Source organism: Adiantum capillus-veneris, chromosome 12 (genome assembly GCF_014529385.1).
Source record: "Adiantum capillus-veneris isolate H3 chromosome 12, ASM1452938v2, whole genome shotgun sequence".
Taxonomy (NCBI): domain Eukaryota; kingdom Viridiplantae; phylum Streptophyta; class Polypodiopsida; order Polypodiales; family Pteridaceae; genus Adiantum; species Adiantum capillus-veneris.
The window spans coordinates 73,624,283-73,632,711 of record NC_140942.1 but is presented as its reverse complement, the minus strand read 5'-3'; positions in this window follow the sequence as shown (position 1 = coordinate 73,632,711).

Below are 8,429 nucleotides of genomic sequence, written 5' to 3'. Positions count from 1 at the left end.
GTATTTTAATGAACAAGATCACATCCAAATTAGTATTGTAATTTACCAGTTTGAGACTGAAGTTTCAGGGTGTATGATAGGCCAATATTAAGCAACAGGGATAAAAGTAATGTGTGTGTGTGCGCGCGCGCTATAGATAGACTACTTAGACACAAAAGAACACCACGTTCACAAATATCCCTATACATAAATTCATAGATGAACTAGATTTGCATCTTTAAGGTTCGCCTTCAAGCAAGGATAGGACTTTCACCTATATCTAAATAAACAAAACAAAATATATTTTTAGCCATGAAAACGTATTGCACTATTATAGATGTCAAAAAAGCCTATGAATTGTTATCCATGTCAAAACTTAAAAAAATATCAAGTTAACTATAGCCCTACTTTGTTCAAACTTTACAATTTTGGAGTATAACTCAAAGCATTCGTCACATCCTCAAAGTTTCCAAAAAAAGAATTCAAATATAGCTCTTCTCTTCCTCTTATTTTTATTTATTATTTATCATTTCTTATCTTGAACTTCAACCAAAGGCCATCACCCCCTATGATAGGCATGGCATAATAACGATTTGAACAAATAATAATAATTAGATTTTTTGGGTTGATTATTGAAAAACCACTGCCCAACTATCCTCTCATTCTTATACTGTTTTAGAGTGTCTCCTTCTCAAGGATTTTCTAATTTTTTTAGTCTAGTATTGGATCCACATTGGAATATCACATCAGATCCTTTTGTAAAAAGATGTTGCAATAATATATTTATGCAAATAAAATTTTTTTTGTGATCAAAGAAATCCCTTTGGAAAAAAAAACGAGAGCCACTTCAAAACCAGAATAGCATGGCATTGTACCAAAACCTAGTGGGTATTACAAAAACCTAAACAAGAAATGTGTGGCTCAAAAAGCACACAATCCTGTCCATCAAAGTAGTGTTGTGTGCTTGTCCTCGAGTCAAACATGGGGACTAGAAAGGAGGGGGAAGAAAGAGGGAGAAAAATGGGAAGGTAACAAGGCTTGGACCCTTGGTTAAACAAGAGGTCCACATGCAATACAATAAGGCTGAAACCTAACGTGTGAGATATGGGAACCAACTTAGGAGGTAGGGATCCTTGGGAAAAAAGGAGTCCATGCCCTTAGATAAAAGGGCTCAAGGTCATTCATAAGAACGAGTGTGTGGCACGTCCTATGGACAAGGGGATGGAGGGAGCTCCCCTTTCGTGTGTGTGTGTGTGTGTGTGTGTGAGAGAGAGAGAGAGAGAGAGAGAGAGAGAGAGAGAGAGTTTTTCTTGGCACCCAATCCACTCCCGCTTCCCCATGCCAAGGCCTCCTCCCTCTCTCTCTTTCTTTGCCCTGGCTTACACTCCCCCGTCTAATCCCTCTCCTTATGTCACGTGGCAAGGGCAGTAAGGTATGAGCTTTGTCCTAGAGTCACTATAATGTGAGTGAATGAGAGAAGAGTGGAAATATCCCACATGTAGTGATGCAAGGATGTAGAGCTACTTAAAACTCATTTCAAGAATAAACAAATCCATTCCAAGTTTGCATTACATCTCTCTTGTCTATGGTGAGCTTGTGATGGATTAGCAATTACTCAAGATCGTGTTTATGAGTCCAAGTTAATCTATCTTGGAACCTAATTTGCTTGAGTGATAATCTACACTCATTTGTGTGCACAATGTTTGTCTTTCCTCCACCCTGGCTAGCACGATCCCATTCCCATTAAGTGTTATAGAGCTATAGTATACTAGCTAGGTTTGTTGTTATGCTTTTGTGTGTTAGTGATTAGCATCTTCAATGGAGTAATTAGGATTTCTTAATTATCATTATGGTCCATTGGCATTGTCCATAACTAGTTGCATATCTCACTAATTAAGCCCTAATCTATCTATGTGTGGGCATGTCCTTGGCACACCAATCATTTTGGTGCTCATTTTGAGAGGATAACTATGCAAGAAAGTTTCCTACTCAGTGCTTGCGGCCCCTGCCCGGCTCTCACTGCACTTGCAGCTCGCCTCAACATTTGCTGGTAATTGTCATCAACCCTGACTCATCAGACCACTTTATTCTACAACGCATTTTGATTTATTCAATTATTTAAAGTTTTTCTTTTCCAAGCCTTCAATCCCGAGAGCCGAGCCATTCAAAAGCCCCCTATCACTAAGGTTGATCCCCACGACACCATCACTCCATAGCCTCAACCAAAGCTCATACCTTACGAGGAGCCTCACAGGATTACACAAAAGTTGCATTCAAGGAGAGTTTACAAAGAATTCTAAATATTCATTCTCCCAAAAAGAATTCTAGTAGAGCTAACCTCTCTCTTCAAGAGGGATTCAAAGGGAATTTCAATAAGCATTCAAAGGCGAGTTTACAATGTTGTCAAAGCTTCGTCACAAGCACTAAAAGGAACCTTTAAGGCTTCAAATTCTTCAAAGCAAAGCAAAGTTTTCTATAGTGAAGTGTGACTCCACCCAAAAGGTGAAGAAGTACTTCACAAAGGAGTATTCAAAAGGAGTCTCTCTCTCTCTCTCTCTCTCACTCAATTAACTAAAATTTAATGCAGCCAAGCACAATTTGTTGCAATGTATATCACTACATCTATCATTAAGGAGAACAATGTCATCGTGCACTGTTGGGGTATAAAGCCCAATGTGGTCGCCCAGGTAAGTGGGCGGGCCGCTAGGTATGTACACATATTCTTTTGTAAAAAACCTAATAAGAACTCACTATGCTCTACACATTACAGTAGAGCGAGTTCACCATATCGTCGTGCTCTTCTTCTCGCACTCTCTCTCGCATCACACTTCCGCTCGTACTCCTTCAACTGGTATCAGAGCTCAGATCGAGGCTCGGGGCAGCATTTGCAGGTAGCCAGAGTCACCTGCTTAGATTGGAGTGAGATTCGACAGGCGAAGATACGGCCCCAAATCTCGTGGGTGAGCTCGAAGGGCTCGGTGTTCTCAGAATTTCATTATGAGGTCATCTCGGCCACCGTTCGGCTTTGACAAAGTTCTGCGCAGGCCATTTTCGACTACGTGGTCTCGATGGGTGCAGATCCGACTCTGAAAATTTGGGGTTTCGGCCTACAATTGCAAGTGTTGAGGATATCTACACTTCCAGAGTGATGATTTGTGGCTGTCTACACAACGAAGGACGGCTCACAGTTCTTGGAGGCGTGTCACATACGACACGGACGCATCTACACACAGATTGTAGGCGACATCCACTAGTTCATCAGGTAGCTTGTGTTTGCTGCTTGATATTCCAGATTTCATCCTGACATTGCAGGTACTTCCACATGGGGTGTATTGTCAGAGATGATATATGTCTGTTGAGGGTTTGCTGGCTGTGAGTCACGCAGCAAACAACCGCCGCAGCGATTACAACATATAGTGGGAAATTTGTGGATGTATGATTTTGTGGGAAGTCTATGTATTGTCAGATTTACTGCAGCCTTTGTTGAGGGTTGAGTGAGGTTTTATTGAGCTGGGGGATTCTCGAATATTGAGATCCTTTCGGTGATACAGGTCTTGGAGCGATCCCTCGAGCACCCTTAGATAGGCAGCTAGGATGTATTGACTATGAGTTAGACAGTTGGGATTGCATCTTTGCTTTACTGCCGTTGAGGCATTGTCGCAGTCTATGCTTACAGGACAGTGAGACAGGACAGAGAGAGAAAGTACAGGTGCAGGACAGGTTTACCCGCAGCTTAGGGTATCAGAGAGACAGTGTTTTTGAGCTGTTTTTTGGTCTGTTTTTTAGTACACCAGAGCCATTTTACAAAGGAGACTCTGCCGAAATTTCTGCAGAATCTGAAGCTTTCTTGGTTCATTTGACAGGTTGATATTGGTTCAGAGGTCAGTTTACAGGGGAAACTCTGCCGAATTTTTCCCTGGAAAGTAAACTACTGTGAAGCGTAGCTATGACTGGATCACAGGACACTGCTCTTTACAATATCAAGAAGCTGGATGGAACCAATTTCCCATTGTGGAAGAAGCAGATTTGGCACGTATTGGTACAATAGAAGCAGATAAAACCTATAAAGCTCAAGGGGATAAAACCACAAGATATTGACGAAGATGAATGGAGCGAAATGGATGAATTGGCACTTTCTACCATTATGCTGACTTTGGCAGAAAGCGTTTACTTCAATATAGCAGACGAGATGTCGGCTTATGAAGCATGGACAAAGCTGAGTGATCTTTATGAGAAGCAGAGTGCAGCTTCACAGGTATACTGGCTTAAGAAGCTTGTTGACTTCAAGATGAAAGAAGGGACACCTATGTCCAATCATCTGAATGAATTCAACACCATCTACAGTCAGTTGTTAGCTCAAGGTGCCAAGTTTGATGAACCTGTTAGAGCTATGTTCCTGTTGATCACATTGCCGGAAAGTTGGGACACTTTTCGCACAGCTTTGAGTAATTCTGCACCTCCAGATGGTTTGAACATAGCAGGTGTAGAAGGAAGTCTTCTTACTGAAGAAACCAATAGAAAGACAATGGACAAAGGCAAAGGAACAGCCTTAGTTGTCAGGGGAAGGACCAAAGAAAAGTACAAAGGTGGAAAGAGGAATCAGTCTCGTAGCAAGTCCTGCAGTGCTAAAGGCAAGAGTGACATAGAATGCTACCATTGTGGCAAGAAGGGTCACATGAAAAGAGACTGCAGAGAATGGAAAGCAGAAAAAGGCAAAGAGAAAGCTGAAGACCATGGTGAGAAGAACAAGTCCTCAGTGAAGATTCAAGAAAATCATGTGGATGTGAAGTATCATTTGATCAGGGAAATGCTCGAGGATAAGCAAATTCAGCTTGTCAAAGTTCACACCACAGAAAATCCTGTTGATCTACTTACAAAAGGACTTCCCTCAGAGAGCTTTGCGCATTTTCGCAAGCACTTAGGTGTAGGGTAGTACATCACTTCTCTACATCTCTTGTATATTAGCTTGTATAGTAGCTTCTCTCACACTTAAAGTACCACATTGGACTTTAAGTGGGAGGTTGTTGGGGTATAAAGCCCAATGTGGTCGCCTAGGTAAGTGGGCGGGCCGCCAGGTATGTACACATATTCTTTTGTAAAAAACCTAATAAGAACTCACTATGCTCTACACATTACAGTAGAGCGAGTTCACCATATCGTCGTGCTCTTCTTCTCGCACTCTCTCTCACGTCACACTTCCGCTCGTACTCCTTCATGCACTTGTACGAAGTGAAAACATTGGCCTTAGAGAGTCTCTAAGTGCAAAGACCGCTCCAAGGCATCATGGGAGAATTTGGGAATTCCACATCAAGGGAAGGAAAAATTGGCAACATTAGCATTAGCATTAGCATTAGTTGTTATTTTGCATTGGTATTTTTGCATTGCACTTGTTTTTCAATAAAGCTCAAGACAAATCTATGGCAAGATCGACATCATTGGCACCACCAACATGGTGCGGATAGAAGACTCCAAGAACGGAATGAAGAAAAGGGTGAAGGAAAAGTGTGTTTCAATAATCAAAGAGGAAGATTGTAGCCTTTCTACTTCTAGGGGAGGATTTTTTCATCCTTTGTGGATCTGTCATCCTTAGTGGATATGTAAATGACATCTTGTGTGGATACTGTGTCATCCTTAGTGGATATAAGAATCTTCAGTGTATTGTCCTAGTTCAAACCCCAAGGGGAGGATTGTAAGGTATGAGCTTTGTCCTAGAGTCACTATAGTGTGAGTGAAAGAGAGAAGAGTGGAATTATCCCACATGTAGTGGTGCAAGGATGTAGAGCTACTTAAAGCTCATTTCATGAATAAAAAAATCCATTCCAAGTTTGCATTACGTCTCTCTTGTCTATGGTGAGCTTGTGATGGGTTAGCAACTACTTAAGATTGTGTTCCCGTCATACAAGTCATTTTCTACTAAATTGTAAGGAAAAGGACTAGATGAAATAGTCTTAGGATTCTATGTTTATAGAGTGTTGGTTGGAAAGGGGAAAATGTGCCCCTCTTCTTTAATGATAATAAAATGCTTGAACTAGATGTTTTTTGTTCAATTATTGTTCTGAGATATGGTGATCAAAGTGTGTGGCTATGCTGAAGGTACTTGTTGATGTGGAAAAAGGTCTTAAGTGCTCTTTTGATAATGAAAAAAGTGATCCTTTGCAAATTTTAGATATGGTGAGAAGAACAAATACAAAGTTTGAAGGTGACATTACGTACCAAAATGAGTTTATATGAAATAAACAATACAAATTGGGTTTCGGGTTTTTGATGGTGGAAATTTTGGCGGCAGCTATGCCGGTGGCGGTTGTGATGGTGGAGGCCCTATGGGTAGTGAGGGAAAGAGTGGCTTGTGGAGCGGTTGGTTGTGGTATGGCCAACTAGTATGGAATAGATGGTACCATGGACTCCTAGGGATGCGATGGGTGGATGTGGATGGCTACGTCTATGTTGAACGTGAAACGTTGGTGAAATGAAGAGTAGACCCTAGCTCACTCGGAAGCTGCTATTGTGGTAACACATGTGCCATAAACACACTGGTAGATATTTACACTTCGTCACTAAGTCACCGCACCAATAAGACAGTTCAAAATTGCATGGCCAACCCTCGTGAACGTACCCAACATCCACATGTAGAATATCATGTACATTATTGCACACTGCAATGACAATTATAGCTTGTAACTTCAACCATTCCTCAACATATCGAGTAAAGAACTTGCTCTTCTCCACACCAGGCCAAAAAGGTGCTCCAATGTGGTGTAGAGTCCATGGTGCATCTCTAAATGGTTCTCAATTCATATCACTATTGACATCAAAACCATCCTTGTTGGCTGACATATCTGCCTGACAATCGTACAATGGAACATTTGGGAGCCTGTCAAAACTACGTGTAAAGATGGATGGCACCAATGTATCAACCTGCAACATGGGTTACGATTAAGATGAAAACAAAACCATATCTATCATGAAACTCATAGAGGAATGGTTTAGGACTTATTGAATTTATAGAATCATTGATAACAACATATGTCACGAGAACATCCGAAGGAAAATGGTACCGAGACGGCAAAAATCGCATACACAAGCCTCATCGTTGACAAGTGCTAGGTGGTCTACTTGACGTGACACCACATTGTACGATCTGGCAAAAAGAACTGTGCAGCTAAGGTGAACACACTAACAACAACTTTGGTAGAGAATATATTCCAATGGGGGATGCTGCCGATGCTAGTACTAGCTTGCAATGTGTTGGTAGGTCTGCCCACACAAGTTGCACCCATCCAAGCCATTGATCAGGATCCATTTGTCCACCGTGAGAGAGAGACCCCACCAAACGACGGGTCACTCGAAGGGCCCTCCAATGCATAAGACCATGTGTAAGACAATTGAATGAGTGCCCAATGAATCAATAATAGAAATTAGATACTAAAACATCATAAACTCACTCAAGGCTACCTTTTGTATCCATAAGTGCCTTTCTTAGATGGTCAACATCAGCCAGTTGACTGCAAGATGTACAAGAATGACTCCAACAATCCCAATTTCCACCAGTATGCATCCTAGTGTGTCGAGACTGCCCCACATGCAAAACATAATCAATTGTTGGAGACCAATCTTATTTAAACATCATGCATTGACTTCTACTTATATTTTTTTACCTAGTGTAAAGGAACCAAGTGGTTTGGAAGGCCTTGCGCGACAATCTAAAAGTGAGTGCTTGTCCTTGCTTTTTTGAGTCGCAATGGAGGTGGTGCATACCGAGCCCCAAGATCTCAAACCCCCCAATGGACTCGACCTACCTGATTTTGAGCGTCACTCGGAGTCATTTATGCCACCTTGCTATTCACTCCTTTCAATATGCGACTCTTCTGATAACGCCTCCAATTCTTCAATGACTAATCGAGCTCTTTTCTTTCCACTTGATAGTCTTGCAACTAATGTGTTTGGACTTGAATGTCCCTTGGCCATGCTAAGAGAGAGGACATCGGGAGGCTAATTGATGGTGACACTTACCCTTTTTCTGTTAACCTTCTTGTGTAACGTTGGAAGTCAAAAAATAGTGAGGACATTATACACCAATGAGTATCATGTTATTCAGATAAGAAGGAGATAACTTACTATTGTATGTTCCCGTTTTGTTTTTTGGGAACTCATCATCGACATAGTCTAGCAACCAGGGATAGTCTCTCAATGCATCCTTATCGTGGAGTTTGTCTATTCAGCCGTGGGGATAGATCCCACTCTCCTCTCTCTCGGACTCCACCATGCATCGTTGTGATGCTCAAGGTATGGACTACGCATTTCTTGAGGGTGTCCAACCACCATCACAAACAATAATGACTCCATTGACCAAATTATACAATATGAATCATAGACCCTAGTGATACTTAATAGTTAAATACCGTTACAGTAGGCATCTCTCAGTGCATGCAAAGTGCAACTACTCCTCTCCA